General features: G+C 42.1%; 1 long non-coding RNA gene and 1 other non-coding gene across 2 annotated transcripts; one reads left to right on the forward strand and one right to left on the reverse strand.

Annotated features, from left to right (window-relative positions):
• Positions 1 to 8,264: 8,264 nt before the first annotated feature.
• Positions 8,265 to 8,369, reverse strand: LOC150039847 (U6 spliceosomal RNA). Its single transcript, XR_016534216.1, has one exon. It is a non-coding gene; the product is annotated as a U6 spliceosomal RNA (small nuclear RNA).
• A 1,622-nt stretch (positions 8,370 to 9,991) lies between these two features.
• On the forward strand, positions 9,992 to 11,664 carry LOC150039848 (uncharacterized). The gene is made up of 3 exons (XR_016534208.1): positions 9,992 to 10,195; positions 11,055 to 11,102; positions 11,407 to 11,664. It is a non-coding gene; the product is annotated as an uncharacterized LOC150039848 (long non-coding RNA).
• The last annotated feature ends 5,668 nt before the right edge of the window (positions 11,665 to 17,332 follow it).

A 17,332-nucleotide genomic window follows, 5' to 3' on the forward strand; every position in this document is an offset into this window, starting at 1 on the left:
AGTACATGTGAGTTTGTGTGTGTGTTTCTCTGGATGGTTATCTCTGTTTAAGAAAGACAGAATATGTGTAAATGCCTTTACATTACTTTGATGAAATGTAGATAGACATAAGCACTTGGGGGAATCTGAAAGGACAAGATTATTCAGGAACCTTTATCCTTATAAAGTCCTCAGCAAGTTTTAATTTTTTTCATTATTTTACTTCTTTTTTTTAAACCAGTACTAAGGATACCTCTCAAGGACCAGGTGCTGCCAATTACAATTTTTCTCATGGCTGGTACAAGAGGAACAGAGTCACAGTTCCACTTTTCCCTTTTTTTGTGTGTGCTTAACTGAAGATAAAGATCTCTATCACTGACTTTCTTTCTAGGGCTGGCTTCTAACCAGGATCCTCAGATCTCAGCCTTCTCTATAGCTACAATTAACAGTATGAGAACCCAGCACTGGGCATATGAGAATTCAGTTCCAATGCACAGGGCAAGAAATTGTGTGAATTTCTCAACTCCAATTAGCTACAATAAGCTAGAAGCGAAAGACCAATACCTTTCAGGAAAAGATGCTCAGGGTTATCCCATAGGCCATGAGAGTAAACCCAAAACCCTATACACACATGTGCATGCACACACTGGCACACATACACACACATGCACACACACACAATATCTCAGGCAATATTGTATCTTGAATTAATATCCAGAGATTGGACAAAAGCATAGCAAGTTATGAAATCTGTTTTTCTTTTCTACTTTGAGGGAAAGGAATAGGTCACAAGATGCAGAAGCAAAGACTTCAGAGGCAAATGCTGTGAGTGAATAGTTTGTAAAAAGTACATTCTTTTATTTCTTCTGCCAGTCCTGTGGCTTGAACTCAGGGCCTGTGCACTGTCCTTGGGTTTTCTCAAGTCTATCCTTCGGCCACTTGAGCCACCTTGCCACATCTAGATTTTCTATCTCCATGGTACTGAGGAATAGAACCCAGATCTTCATGGATGCTAGGCAGGCACTCTACCACTAGGCCAAACTCCCAAACCGGACATAGTATTTATAACAGTCATCATCACTATATCAAAATATCCTTTATCCTACAAAGAATGAACACTTCTCTATGTGTGTAATGGTTTTTTTTTTTCGCCCGTACTTCTGTGATTTTCCCACTTACATTTTTTACAGATGACAGCACAGATGTTCATCAGGAAAAAAAATAGATTAGGATACAGAAATCTAACAATGTCCTAGTCGATCAATGTCAAAAAATATGTGCAAGATGGCCTGGGAGTTTGATCTAGTGATAGAGTGTTTGGCTACACGCAAAAAGTCTTAGGTTTTATTCCTCACTACCACATACATAGAAAATGCTGGAAGTGGTGCTGTGGCTCGGTGAGACAACTATAGCCTAAAGAAAGCCCAAGAACAATGCTCAGGCTCTGAGTTCAAGCACTGGGACTAGCAAAAGCAAAAAAATGTGTAAGAGGCAAAATGCAGGCTGAGAAGGCACTGTGAAGCAAAATGGCTTGTGAAGGATGAGGGGAATAGTGACAGTTAAGTTTAGATCTTACTCAAGAAAGGCTCCTTGAGCCAGAGACCAGACTGGTAGCTAGGCTTAGTTAAAGATGTTGGGATTTTACAAACAAAGTGTGCTGTTTACTACCTCCACATGTATATTGTGGGTTGGAGTGGAGATTTCTGCCTCCATTATATCTTTGGTGAGGTCTTCTATGAGCAAGGAGCTTTCGCCATTGGGCCCTGAAAGGTGACCCTACCTCCATCACAATGGAACAGAGTATGGAACTCTGGTAACCAAGCCACTGTATCTGACAACCAGCTCAAGCCAGCTCACTTGGCCTGTGGCTTAGGAACAAGAAAGATGTTGCTGTGCTGTTGCCAAAGGTCAGGAGACTTGGGTTTCAGGCATGAGAGATTTGGATGCCTCACTAGAAGATGTAGATGCTGCATCAGGGCCAAGCCAAAATTCCAGTATATTAGCCCTTTCTCTGGGAAGAAAGCCAGGAAACTCCAGGGCAACTCAGACGAGGTATATTCCTGAAAGGAAACCGATTTGACACCATCATCATCCTCCCCACACACTACAAACTTCTTGTGTGCTTTCAAGTGTCTATACTAAGATGACAGTTTGTGTCATTTTCAATCTACTCTATCCCAATTCCTCAGTGTGAAGTTTGCCCCCATTTCTGTGTTTGAAAGATCCATTTTTTTTGCCAACATAGTGTGTCGGTGAGTCAGCTCAGACTCTGAATGAACCTTGCATCCTATAGATCCTGGAGGAAGGCCTGCTAGAGATGCTGCTGATAAAGCTGATCCCTGCCTACCAGATAGGTGATCTCTTTTACGTGGGAAATTTCCTGCACAATTTCAGAGAGTGGGGGACAATGGAGCAGTTGCTGGATATTCTCTTGAAAAAGTGAGTGTTCCCCCCCAAACCCAGGCCTGATCAGCCACTCCTGGCCAAGTCTTGGAATACTTGGCACCTCTCTCAGCCTGTTTGGTTCACTGGGGTGTTTACAGGGGAACTGAGCATGACACAAGTGCTCAAGCCGACTATTTTGTTAGGACTATGCCAACATGCCATTTCATTTCCCAAACATCAGTGAAGTCCTAGGAAAAGACATTTCCCAGTAGGAAATAAGGTTTCATTAACAATGGCAGAGGCCTGTGAAGTACTGGAGACAGAGGAAAGGCCGGGAGCTGAATCACTTCTGAGCCATCAAGGAGGGATTGTGTTAGCTTTGCCTGTTAAAACCTCAAAGCATTTACATTTTGGTGTGTAGTCCAGTCCTACCTCTTGAACCCACAGCCTGAGTGTCATCCCTTTGTTGTTCAAAGATTAGCACTGTACCGTTTGAGTCATAGGTCAAGTTCTGGCTTTTTGCTGTCTAATTGAAGACAAGTGCCTTTAGACTTTTACTGACTACACTGGCTTCCAACTGTGATCCTCAGATCTCAGCCTACTGAGTGGCTAAGATTAGAGGCATGGCATTTACTTCTTTATTTTGAGAATTCTTTAATTCATTCATTTATTTATTTAGAGCATTTAGTTATTTAGAGGTGCATTTACTTTGGACAGATGCATAGAGGCCTCTTAGGAGAATTTTCATGGAACTGTGTAGACATATCTCACCTGGGTAGTTTCATATTCCTGCCTGGGATTTAGCTAGCCCTGTACTTGTCTTGTTAGATCCACATTGAAAAACCATAGAGTTGACTTCCTTCTCTCCTTCCATCACTACAGATCCATCCATTGTAGTTGGGAGGAAGATGAGCAAGTAAAGAAGTGGACTTACACAGAAATAGATCTGTCATGTAAAACTGGGTATCTTTTTAATTGGTCATGAGACTTAAACTCTGGGCCTGGGTGGTGTCAATGATCTCTTCAGTTCAAAGCTATCGCTCTACTCTTGAACCACAGCACTATTTCCCGATTTTCTGGTGGTTAATTGGAGATAAGATTTCCACAGTCTTTTGTGCCTGAGCTGGCTGTAACCCTCCTTCCTCAGATCTCAGCCCCTTGGGTAGTTAGAATTGTAGGCATGAGCCACCACGCCTGCCTAAAAATTGGGTATATTTGAGGCGTCTATTCAAAGCACAAATTTCTTATTTGCACATCAATTGTGATTTCCCCTAGATCTTGAGGTTCAGACTTCAGTACATGTTAGATAACACAGTTGTAGGGCCCCCGAGGTTTGGCCTATTGGTAGAGTGCTTCCCTAGCATGCACCAAGGCCCAGGCTCGATTGCTAGGTAGTGCATCCATAGAAAGAAAAAAAAAAGCTGGAAGTAGTGCTATGCCTCAAGTGGCAGAGTGCTAACTTTGAGGAAAAAGCCCAAGGACACTGGTCAGGGAGCTAAGTTCAAGGCCCAGGACTGCCAACAAAAATACAGAATAGAGTTGTGGGTGCAATTGTGAGTGTGGACTCTCATGGATTACAGCTAGGGCTGTGTGCAGACAGTCAGATCCCATAGGGAAACAACCTTCACATTGCCTATGACATTGAGCATTTTGGAGGATTGTGTCTCCGACGCTTCTGGAAGTGGGGTGTAAAAGTCATCCTCTTTTTCCATATTAACCTCAGAGCATATTAAGCAGAATTGGGTTTTTGTGGGAGACTCTGACAGTAACCATAACCAGCATAGAGACAACTATGATAAGTCTACTCACAATATCCAAGCAGTAGTTCAGAGAGGGAAGAAAACAACTGATTGTAGTAGATGTGGGAAAACACCCACAAATCAAGCTCTTAGGAGACACTGCAGAGTTCATACAAAAAAACAATCTGAATGCAACAAACATGGAAAATCTTTCAACCAGAAAGTAGGCCTTAATAATCGTTGGAGAATACACACAGGAGAGAAACCTTATGGATGTAATGAATGTGGAAAGTCCTTCTCCCTGAAAGCATACCTTACTACCCATCAGAGAATACACACAGGAAAGAAATCAAGTACATGTAAGATGTGTGGAAAGTCTTTCACCAGGAAAATAGACCTTGCCATTAGAGAACACACATAGGATAGACACCTTATGAATGTAATGCATGTGGAAAGTCATTCTCCTGGAAGACAAGCCTTACTAATCATCAGACAACACACACAGGAGAGAAATCATATCAATGTAAGAAATGTCAAAAGTCTTTCAGAATGAAATCATGCCTCATTTTGCATCAGAGAACACACTCAGGAGAGAAACCTTATCAATGTAAGAAGTGTGGAAAGATTTTGCCCACAAGTCAGCACTTAATACCCATCAGAAACCTTATCAATGTGACAGATGTGGAGAGTCTTTCAGAAAGAAGTCATAGCTCTCTTTGCATCAGAGAACACATACAGGAGAGAAATGTTATCAATGTAACAGATGAGGAAAGTCTTTCACCTGGAAAACAATCCTTAATAATCACCAGAACACACACAAGACAGAAACTTTATGAATTTTAATGAATGTGAAGGGTTTTTCACTTGGAAGGCAAACCTTATTAAATCTCAAAGTACACACAGGAGAGAAAACTTACATAATTAATGTGGAAAACTTTTCACCTAAAAGGCAGACCTTGCCAACCATCAAAAGAGACAAACAGAAAAACCTTATGAATGTTATGAATGTGGAAACTCTTTCATCCAGAGGAAGGACTTACTAATAATCAGAGATGACATAGAAGAGAAAACGTTTGAATGTAACAAATGTACAATGTCCTTCACATAAATATGACATCTAAGCAACTATAAAAGAAGTCTCACTGATGAGAAAGCTTAAGACTAATGAAATATGTGAAGTCTTCCTAGAAGAAAACTTGGTTTGTATCAAGGTACCCACACAGAGTGAAGGCTAATGAATGTAGCAAATGTGTAGTCTTTCACTCAGAAGTCACAGCTCAGGGTTCCACATGACAGAAATCCTATGAATGAAACAAATGTGGGAAGTTGTTTGCTTTTGTTTTTGTTTTTATTTTACTTGTTGGCTAGTTAATTGGATGTAAGACTAGTTGATTTCTGGTAGTTAACTGGCTATATGTGTCTCTTGGACTTTTTGTGCCAGGGCTGGCTTTGAATCGCGATCCTCAGATCTCAGCCTCCTGAGTAGCTAGGATTCCAGGCTTGAGTCACCAGCACCTGTGAAATGTTTTCAAGAAGTCATTTTCCAGAAGAAAACACACGGGACAGAAATTGTTTGAATGGAACAACTGTGGAATGCCCTGTACTAAGAATTCATGGCTCTGTACTTCTAAAACACACAGGAGAGAGAAATCTCATTACTATAACAATGGAATAAAGTCTTTCGTCTGGAAGGCAAGCCTCAGTATTTATCAGAGAAGGGATTCACTAGAAGAAAATTAGAAAACAGAACAAATATTTAATGATTTTTCATCAGCCAAGGACTTGGAAGGCATCCATTTCCCACTACTCCTCTAAAGTCTCCCACTGTATGTCCATGCATTATAGAAATGACATACTACATAGAGTTGAATTGTGAATAGAAGATGCAATTCCATGCTTAGTATAAAATTTGCACAGAAGTCAAATCTCTCTTAACACCTTTTCTTTTGGGTGGGTCATGGGGGTTGAAGTCTGGGCCTGGGCACTGTCCCTGAGCTCTTCAGCTCTAGGCTACCTCCCTGCCCCTTGAACCACAGTCCCACTTTCCTTTTTCTAGAGATTAGTTGGAGATAAGGGTTTCTTAGTCTTTAGTGGTCTTTACTGCCCAGGGTGGCTGTGAAGGTCAATCTTCACATCTCAGCCTCCTCAGTAGCTAGGATTACATTTGTTGAGTTACAGTAAAACACCAGTGTGGATGATATGAAGTCCCTGGGCTTTCTTCCTGCTCTGGAGGTTGTAAGTAAAGTTCTCAGGAGGATGAATATCTATCTGCCATAACTTCTTTCCCTTTCTCCATCTATCTGAAGATACCACACAATTCATACATGCTTTTGTTAAACTTAATTTTGGTAGTAAAGGAAAAAACATGATGGTTGGATGGAGCCAGAGTGGTGGGTCACACCTATAATCCTAGGTACTCAGGAGGGTGACATCTGAGGATCAAGGTTCAAGGCCAGCCCAGGCACAAAAGGACCTGAGACTTTTTTTAACTTTATTTTTTATTGTTGGAGTAATGTATAAAGGGGTTACAGTCACATTCGCCATGTAGTAGGTGCATTAAGTCTCACACATTGACACCCTGAGATGCTTATCTCCAATTAACCTCTAGAATACTGGAAGTGGGGCTTGGCTCAAGGGTAGGGTGGTAGCCTTGAGCTGATGAGCTCAAGGACAACACCCAGGGTGAGTTTAAGCCCCATGACCCACAAAAAAATAAATAAGAAGCTAATAATAGAAGTAGCCTTGATCCAGGTGCTATTGGCTCATGCCTGTAATCCTAGCTACTCAGGAGACTGAGATCTAAGAATCAGGGTTCAAAGCCAGCCTCGGCACTAAAGACACCCAGGTCCTGGCATAGAGGAGCAGGGGGCAAGGCAAAAGAACCTGGACCTTCCCATGGGCACTGAATCATGAGGCAGCCCCAGCCAAGGGAAGCCCAAAGCAGTGGCTGGGGTCAGTCCCCATCCCCTTTGGTCCCCCACCTGTTGCTGAACATCGCTCAACCTGTTCCTAGAGTGATATGGGATGGCTCTCCTGATGACTGACCTGTCCCATTAGAAAATTCATTTATTAAATAAATCAAAATTTTAAAATTAAAAATGATTTTGCCCATTCTGGGTATTGAACTTAGGGCCTGAGCACTGTCCTTGGGCTTTCTCAAGGCTAGAGCTCCACTACTTCAGCCACAGCTCCACTTCTGGCTTTTTTCTGTGTATGTGGTACCGAGGAATGGAACCCAGGTCTTCATTTGTACAAGGCATGGACTCTACCTCTAGTCCAAACTATTGGCCTTGCCTTTTCTTTAATAATTTCTTCAGCTGACTACTGAGTAGCTAGGATTGCAGTGTGAGTTGCCACTCCTGGCTGGGACAGATCTCTTGTCTCCCTCATATCTAAGATCCTATGCTTCTCTCTTAAAGGCTTATTATGATTTTTTTTTCATGTTTGGGGCTTGACTGGGTCTGGTCACAGTCCCTGAGCTCTTCAGGGCAAGGCAATGACCCTACCCTTGATCCACTGTGCCACCTCTACCTTTCTAGTGGTTAATTGAAGATAAGAGTCTCATGGCCTTTAGTGACCGGGCTGGCTTTGAACTATGATCGTCAGTTCTCAGGCACCTGAGTAGGTAGAATTACAGGTGTGAGCTATCAGGCCCAGCTTGTTATGATTTTTGATGATCCTTTACACACAACATGATCAGGAAATATTGGGTAAGAAACTTTCATACATGATATTTAGTCCTTGAGTACATGGTTTCTCATTGTGTCTTTTTGTAAACCTGAGCTATTCCACATGAAAATGGAGGTCATAGAGCATATTTGAATATATTGACTTGAACTTCATACCAAATATAATTATACAAACTAATAATTTCTTCCTTAAAAGAAAATTCCTCAGAGGCAAGCAGATCAGGCAAAAACTGGGATGCTTTCAAGACTATCTGTGCAGTGTAATTTTCATTGTTCAAGGTAACATTTTGGATATATTTTTAAATTATATTTTATTGTAATTAATAGAAGGAATACATTATATTCTCCAGGAAGAACGTGCATTACTTCACGAACATTGCTACCCTTTCTCATGTTTTTGTCCCCATTTCTTACCTCCTAATCATCTTGTCCTCCCTTCCCTATTCTATTCCAAAGAAACAATGATATATACAAAAATATGGAATGCTTCACGAATTTGAGTGTCATCCTTGCACAGGGATCATGCCAATCTTCTCTATATTGTTCATCTGGGATATATTTATTCCTAAGTGTTTTACTGTTTATACTAGTGTAAACAGGTTTGATTCCTGACATTATTTCTAAATTGTAAATTTCTCACATATGTATGTCCACTTAACTTTAATCCAATTACTATATCCTATTACTTCACACTGAACTGTTATTGACAAAGAGTTTCTAAATCAAAGATAAGGTTAGCTTTGGGAGCCACTGGCACCTGCCTGTCATCCTAGCTCCTCAGGGTTTTAGGTGCTTAGGTTCCACCATGGCAGAGGCAGAGGCTGTTGGAGCACAGTCTCCAGCAAGGCCCCACCCACAGGCTCCAAGTTTCAGCTGAGTCAGCGCTGTGGGAGGTGGGAGTGAGTGCCACCCCCAACACCAGTGTTGGGTACCATGGAGCCACCAGGCTTGTGGTGCCCTCTTATACACTTGCTAGCAAACATCTGTATCCTTGGCGATAAGCCTTCTTGTGGAGCTTTCCAGTCTCTCTGGTGCAGTCTGCTGGTTCCAACATTAGATCTCCCCCTTCCAGCCTCAATGGTGCATCCCACTCCTCTGATGGTCCCTCCACACCAACAGGGTTGTGAGAAAGTTGCAGGGGTGGGTTGGGTGATCATCTACTGGTGTGTACTGGGAGCTGGTATGCGGTGTTCAACTGGCCCGGGTCCCTGGGGATTCAGGATTGGATACTGGTCTCCTCTGCTGCAGCTGCTGCTGCAGCAGCAATGAATACGCTCCGCTGGCTTTACAGATAGTGCTGTAACCTATGTAGGGCCAGAGGCATGATATTTCTAATCTCATATGTTCCTGAGTGCCTATGAGAACACATGACATTGATTCAGATACATCTTTATTTTCCATTAGCCAAGTATGTGTTTTTGCTCTGGATGACACCACAAAGTGATTTCAAGGAAAATCTGATATTTAACTTATAAACACTTAACAAAGTCCTCGTAATGTCAGCAAAGTGTGCAGAAAGTCCATGGCACAGTCAGACAAAATGTTTTGTGCAGGATGAGAGGAATGGTGACAAGGAAGGTATTGATGTAACCTAGGAATGGCTCCTTTCAGCACAGTCCAGGACAGAACCTAGACCTAGCTGCGGAATTCAGGATTCAAAAGACAAGGTATGACTTTTACTTTGTCTATGTGTACACATTGTGCAGTGGGAAGGGGCATTTGGCCTCTAGTTTGTCTCCAGGTAGGACTTACGTGAGAAGCAGAATAGGTCATTGGACTCTGAGCAGTGACCCTACCTCCTTCACAATGGAATGGAACCCGGAACTCTGGTAGCCAGGAACTATAACTGACATTCTGGTCAAGCCAGCTCACTTGGCCTGTGACTCTGGAAGGGGAAAGATGTTCTCATGCTGTAGGAGACTGTCAGGAGACTCAGGTTTCAGAAAATTGGGAAATGGGTGTGTCTCTCAAGCCTGCAGAGGTTGGAACCGTGCCCAGCCACCAGTTCAACACCTCAGTCTATTTTCCACCAAGAAATCAATGGAAATCACAAGGCAGCTCAGGTGAAGTATAGTCTGGATACCTTCTTCTTCTGTGCTTTTCTGTTCCAATAATGATAGACTATTTTCTGTATGGTTTTCAGTCTACTCTGTCACAATTACTCAATTTGAAATGTGCTCCCATTTCCACTCTTAAAAGATAATTTGTCTTTACCCCTTAGAGTGACAATGACTCAGGGAGGACTGTGAATGTGCCCTTGTAACGTGTGGAGCCTGGAGGTAGGCCTGCTGGAGATGATGGTGATGAAACCCAGAAAGGCAATGTTTTCTTTCTTCGAAACTTTCTACACAATTATAGACTCTGTGGGACAATGGAGCAAGTGCTGACTATTTTGTTTCGAAAGTGAGTGTTCCTTCCTCAAGCTCAGGGCTAATTAGCCTTTCCTGGCTGGGACTTGAGAATACTTAGCATCTCAGAGCCTGTGTGTTCCCACTGGGGTGTTGTATTGGGAATATGGGATAACACAACTGTACACCTTGTCTGGTTTCCTAGACCTGGCCTCCCAGTACATGTCATTCCCCTCAGAAGCTACAGAAGCCTCAGAACTCTACTTACTAAGAGGGTATGATCAGAGGCACATGACACTGGCACACAAATTCAGCCCTCACATGAATGCAGCCCTAGGAAACCACATTTCCAATTAGTTAAGGTTTCAAAAGCAATCTTGGAGGCCTGTGCAATAATGTGGACAGAGGACAGCTAGGAAGCGGGTGGACTGAGGGCTCTGTGTCTACTGAACCACCAGGAAAGGAGATACTGTGTTTCCACTTTTGCAGATATATGAGGCATTTTGTATTTGGTTCTGATCCTTTTCCTTGAATGCAAGACCTGTTTTTTGTCTCTGATTTTGGTGGTGAAGTGATGGAGTGCTCATTACTTGAGCCATTTTGGGCTGATTGCTCATTAATGGACATAACAGTCTCGTGGAAATTTCCTTCACATGCTGGTGTTGAACTCTGTTCCTCAGAGCTCAACCTCCAAAATAGCTAGGATTTTAGGCACAAGCCACTGTCACCGTGCAGAGCATTTATATTGGACACATTCCTTCAAACCTCTTCAATTTTTCAGAGAAAAGTATAGATTGATTCCATGTGCCTTCTTGTTATGTATTCTCAACTGTGATTTAACCAACCCCATAGATGTCCTTTTAGTTCTGAAAAAGAGAGCCAGAGGATGACTTTCTCCTCCTCCTCTTCATCAGGTACAAATCACTCTGGCCTAACTGTAAGGAAGATGAGCAAGTGAAGAAGTAAGTGGGCTTTGGGGCCAAGGGAAGGGGTGTCCTTGAAACTGGATCTTTGGACTTTCTGTCTCCAAGTGCAAATTTCTCCTTTGCACACCAAATGTGATTTGCAGCAGGGCGTTGAGGCTTGGGACTTGAGTGGATGGCAGAGCACATACTTGTGGGTGTGCTTCTGGTCTCAGGGATGACAGGGAGGGCTCTGTGCAGAAAGTCTACAATCAGTGTTAAAATTGCCCCTCTGAATGAAATTTTGAAGACTTGTACTCTAGAAGTTTCTAGAATTGAGTGGTGAAGATCATTCTGCTTGCAGGAGTGTCTACTTCTTTCACAAGTTGCATCTGTGCATCTAAGATGAACAGCCTCTGCTTGGGAGTCAAGCAAAGAAAGGGACTTCGGTGGGAAAGTCCTGATGATAGGGAGGGCGCTGCTCATCCTCCTGTCACCAGTCTGCCCACAGCACCCTTTGTTCCATCTTCATGATGTGGATGGACTTTTCTCCTGATGATTTCTATGATTGAAGAACAGACACACCCTGACTGAACTCCTGTTATACGTGATGCTCAACATGCCCTCCTCGGACATACTCCTCCATTTACACATTCTCCTTGACCAACTGGAAGAACCTGTGACCTATCAGATCAAGGACAAGGCAGGGAAGTCCTTGTGTGGGCGCCTGTGAGTATGGATGGAACCAGATCCCTAGGGAAAGTCCTCCCAGGCTGGAGATTGTCCTTATTACTACCAGTTTGGAACAACAGCCTTTTATGGGAATTCTCCTCCAGGTATTGTGTGTTCTCTTATAGAAAGAAAACAAGCATGGCCAGTCATTAAATAGACCCTAATTCCTCATCCATGATCATTTCAAATTCACATTCTACAACTTTTCCCGTTAGGTCCTCATGGCACTTGTGTCACCCCAGAACTTCTCTAATAATCATATATTTATTTTCATTCTCTGATTTGGCCCTACAGAATGCAGTCACCCCAGAACTCATAACCTAGTAGCCACCAGTGATGCGAATGATGGTGACAGATGGAGATCTGGAGCCATCACTACTGTATAAAGCCTGTGGATGGCATGTGATTTTTCATTTGTAGAAAGGCCCAACTCAGTTTTGAATTGTATGGATACCCAACTTGTTCTTAACCCCAAATGTGGAACAATGACTCAGAGATATTTCTGAAGAACAAGCAGTCTTTCTTCCATTTACTTTAACACTTCCTAGATCTGCCACAAACAGTTCAAATTGGCAAAGCTCTTGGTTAGCGGGATCAACCAACTGTGTGATTAATGGAAAATTTCTCCATTCTTACACTTAGTAAACTGAATAAGTGACAAGAAGATCGCTTGTCTTTCCTAAGTTGGTAGATACCATTGTGGACCCTGACTTAGCCTTTCGGCCTGCAGGCAACTTTGAACTTGCTTCTTCCCCCGACCCCTGCTTCTCACAAATATTTTACTATTGATTGATATCTAATGTTTATATCATAAATTGTTTTAATTTTATTAAAATTTCCCTGTTCAAATTCTTGAATACAAATCAGAGTTTTTTTTTTTTTTGCCAGTCCTGGGCTTCAACTCAGAGTCTGAGTATTGATTGTCCTTGGGCTTTAAGGCTAGAGCTGTACCACTTGAGCCACAGTATCACTTCCAGCCTTTTCTATGTATGTGGTATCAAGGAATCAAATCTGGGTCTTCATGCATGCTAGGCAAGCACTCAACCCCTACGTCAAACTCCTGACCCAAACATTGTTCTTTTCCATGTACAATCTGATGTCCCAGCATATAGGTCCTTAGTGAGGGGCCAGTGAGCTGTATTTGGGGGAATGATTCTGCTGCATTTACTGGTGAATACAGAGGGCCAAAGTAATGCAGGCAACGGAGGATGTAGACTGTGGTAAGATAGGACCCTTGATGTTAAGATATGTAAGCTGTATTTTATATAACAGGTGTCTCAAAGCTGGTCCAGCTTGAACCTCAAGCTCCTAGCTGTTCTTTGGGATAACTTCCCCTTTCCATCCACCAAAGGAAAGGGTTGATAAGTGAAGCACTTTGCCTTCAGTGAGCCAGACTGCTTTGTGCAAATATGAAATGAAAGAAGTTGAAGTCGTAGAGGTAAGTCTTCACTACAATTTTATGCTGTAAGCTGCTGCTTTTTTGGAAGTGTTCATGAAGATTTTCTAAGTGTGCATGAGGTATGACATGGACTGTTGATTTTCAAGATGACACAATAGCTGATCTAGGGGTCTGTTTGGAGAAAGGCCTGGAAAGAAGCTTGCTGCACAGAATATTTGGGCTAGACTTTAATCTATATAAGAAGTCATTTTGGTTGACTTGCTACCATTGAGATTACTAACTTCAACCTCTAATATACGAGTAGATATGCTTTTATGTAAACAGATAAGAAAATCTGAGGTACTATTTTCAAGCACTGGTATTTGTGCTATAGGTGGCAGGTGACACCCCTGGGGTTTGTTTCACATTTTTTTCTTCTTTAGAATCAAGAATATGTGTCAGAATGGAAAGGGATCCTGGTCATATGACCAGCTTTGTGAAGCTTCCCAGTTGGTAGCTTTGGGACACAGGGTCAAGTGTGAAAACTCACTGCAAGGTGGGCTGTGAGGGCCAGGAGTGTAGCCTACTGGTAGCATGAATGAAGCCTTGAATTTGATTCCCTGGTGCCACATACACAGAAAAAACGAAGTGGTGCTGTGGTTCAAGTGGTAGAGCACAAGCCTTGAGAAATCTCAAGGCCAGTTCTCAAGCCCTGAGTTAAAGTCCCAGGACTAGCAAAAAAACACCAACCAAAAAACCAAACACATAACATGGGAGATGATCCATTTCCTCTTGACTTCAAAGAATCTCAGGGGCAGACCATATGCCTAGCTTCAAATCCCCAAAATAGCACCAAACCAAAAAATCTCATTCCACCAGTATTATTTTCTCCCTTGGTGCCAGATCTGGGGCTTCAAGTCAGGGCTGGACACTCTCTCTGGCTTGCTTTCTACCACTTGATGTGTAGATCAATGGATCTGTAGATCTATTTTTTGTCTTTGATTTGTTTTCCAAAGCTGGGAATGAGATTTTGAAATGTAATTCTCACAGATTTTTTTTTGCCAGGGTCTTATTTTTAAAATTTGATAGCCTCTGGCTGAAACTCAGAGCCTGTGAACTTTTCTTGAGTTTGCTTTGGTGAAGGCCACCACTCTACTGCTTGAGCCATAGCGCCATGCTTTTAGCCTTGTTTATGTGATAGTGAGGAATCAAACCCAGGGCTTCATGTATGCTAGGCAAGTTCTCTACTTTTTTTGTTGCTTTTGCTTTTGTTTATTAAAAGATTTTATTAAAACTGATTTTTTACATCATATGTCATGTTTAACAAGTATTCAAGAAGGGACTCTATATGCAACCACTGGCACATAAATTTTAGAACATAATTAAAATTAAGGTGAGAGTTTGTATGTTATAGACACATAGCGATCTAAATAACAGATTTATATAGTTTATATGGGATCATGGAGTTTTATGTCTATGTAGTTATATTTACATTTCCAAGACAGTGTCAATAACCTTGAGTACCCAAATATTGCTCTTGTACTGTTTGGATATAGTATCCACATATCAAGAAGACCAGGCACCTTTTCTTCCTTTGGTCTTAACTTATCTCACTCAATATAATTAGCTCATATATATATCATATATGTATATATGATATATATATATATGATATACTCATCTGTAGGGGGGCACCTGGGTAGTTTCCATCACTTGGTTATTGAGTAGTGCAGTGATGAATATAGCTGTGCAGATGTCCTTATCATATCCCGGGTTATGATGCTCAGTATAGATGGCCAGGAGTGGCATGGGTGATGCATAGGGAAGTTCTATTTTTACTTTTTTCAGATATCTGGAAACTGCCTTCCAGCAGCTGTACTAACTTACACTCCTACCAGCAGTGCAGTAGGATTCCTCTTTCTCCACATCACCATCAGCATTTGTTGATGTCTGAAGTTCTCTACTATTGAGCCACATTCCTTTCCCATGCCCAGGCTGTCTTTATAGTATGAACCTGAGATCCAGCCTCTGAATAGACAGAAGTACACGTGAGTAGCCCACAGGCCCCAGCTTCCACCGCATATTTTATTTTTTGTCGGTCATGAGAATTGAACTCTGGGCCTGGGCACTGTCCTTGAGCTCTTCAGCACAAGGCTACTCCCATACCCCTCAAGACACAGCGCCACTACTGGTTTTCTGTTGGGTAAATGGTGATGAGTCTCATGGACTTAGCCCAGTGCTGTGGCTCATGCCTGTAATCCTGCCTAGGCAGGAGTCTGAGATCTTATGATCAAGGTCCAAAGCCAGTCAGGGCACAAAACGGACCAGAGACTCTTATCTCCAATTAACCACTAGAAAAAGGGAAGTGGGTTTGGCTCAAGGGTAGGACAGTAGCCTTGAGCTGAACTTGCCAAGTTCATGCCTGATGACACCCCCCCCAAAAAAAGGTCTCATTGTCTTTAGTGCCAGGACTGGCTTTAAACTGTGATCCTCAGATCTCAGCCTCCTGAGTAGCTAGGATTATAAGTGTGAGCCACAGAGCCTGGGTACACTACATATTTTTATTAATGATTTCTTTTTCTTTAATCATAGGGCTTAGACTCTGGGCCAGGATGCTGTCTCTGAGCTCTTCAGCTCAAGGCTACCACCCTATACCACTTCTGTTTTTCTGGTGGTTAATAGTAGATAAGAGTCTCTCTTTAGTGCCAGGGATGGCTTTGAACCTAGATCCTCAGATCTCAGCCTTCCATGATTACAGGCATGAGCCACCATGCCTGGCATATAACTGAAGTTTTTAAAACTGTCAGATAAATTGAAATTCATTAATTATAAAAAGCCCATCTTTTGTTCTGTGTGTTTCCATATCTGTGTACAGTTTGATCTTGGCCTCAACTAATCTGTAGTATTCAGAATGCTTTACAGTAGTTCACATTTGCGTTACCCTAAAGATTAAAACCTTTCATAACTATTTTAGCCAAGTGTCAGAATGTTATCTAACTTTGATATTCTATATGGTGAACTACGTATTTGAACAGGAGAGTGTGAGGAAGACAAATCTCAGACAACACAGGTGTTTTAATCACCATTCATGAAATGTTGCTTGTTTCCTTTACTTATTTCTGACAGGCTTGAAGCTTAAACTCATGGCTTGGGCAAATTTCTTGGGCTTTTTCAAGGTTAGTGCTTTATCATTTTAGCCCCAGGATCATTTCATTTTCCTATGTATGTGGTACCAAAGAATCAAACCTAAGGCTTTGTGATTGTTAGGCAGGCACTTTACCACTAGGCCATGTTCCCAGTCACAGATTATTATTTATATATTTTATGCCTTTCTTGTGTTTAGTTCCTGGGCTTCCATGTACTAGGCAAGCATGCTGTAGTCATAGCTTTAGCCTTATTCTGTCTATTTACCCACCTATCAATCTATCTATTGATCTCTATCTGATATCTATCAGTCTGTCTCCTGAGTGGCTAGGATTACAGGCATGAATCACTGGCACCCCGCTCTGAGCTATCATTTTAAGGATACTTAACCCTGGCAGTGGGGGTGGGGGTGGGATTTTCTAAAGCAATTCCTTTACCTGTACACATTTGCATAGGAAAATCTTTACTTGAATGATGTACAGACACTGGTTGTGAAGAAAGCAACATTTGGAGCCAGAAGTTTGTCCTAGTGGTTGAGTGCTTGCCTAGCATGCATCAAAACCCAGGTTTGCTTCCTTGGTACCACATACGTAGAAAAAAGCTGGAAGTGGTGCTGTGGCTCAAGTGATAGAGCTCCGGCCTTAAGGAAAGCCAATGACAGTGCTGAAGCCCTCAGTTCAAGCCCCAGGATTGGCAAAAGAAAAAAGTCAACCTCTGATTTTTATTAATCCTTTATTTAAAGGCATGCTTAAAAAATGATAAATTTCACTATATCAAAACCCAAAAGGCATCAGTCTTAACTACAAGTACCATCAACAGGTGTCCAGAACAAAAGGAAAAGTCAGCTGGGTGCCAGTGTCTCATGCCAGTAATCCTAATTACTCACAAGGCTGAGATCTGAGGATCGTGGTTCAAAGCTAGCCCAGGCACTAAAGTCCATGAGACTCTTACATCCAATTAACTACCAGAAAATAGGAAGTGGCACTTCGGCTCAAATGGTAGAGCACAAATCTTGAGCTCGAGAGCTTAGGGACAG

This window comes from Megascapheus bottae, unplaced genomic scaffold (assembly GCF_031878675.1).
Source record: "Megascapheus bottae isolate mThoBot1 unplaced genomic scaffold, mThoBot2.hap1 HAP1_SCAFFOLD_79, whole genome shotgun sequence".
NCBI classification, from domain to species: Eukaryota; Metazoa; Chordata; class Mammalia; order Rodentia; family Geomyidae; genus Megascapheus; species Megascapheus bottae.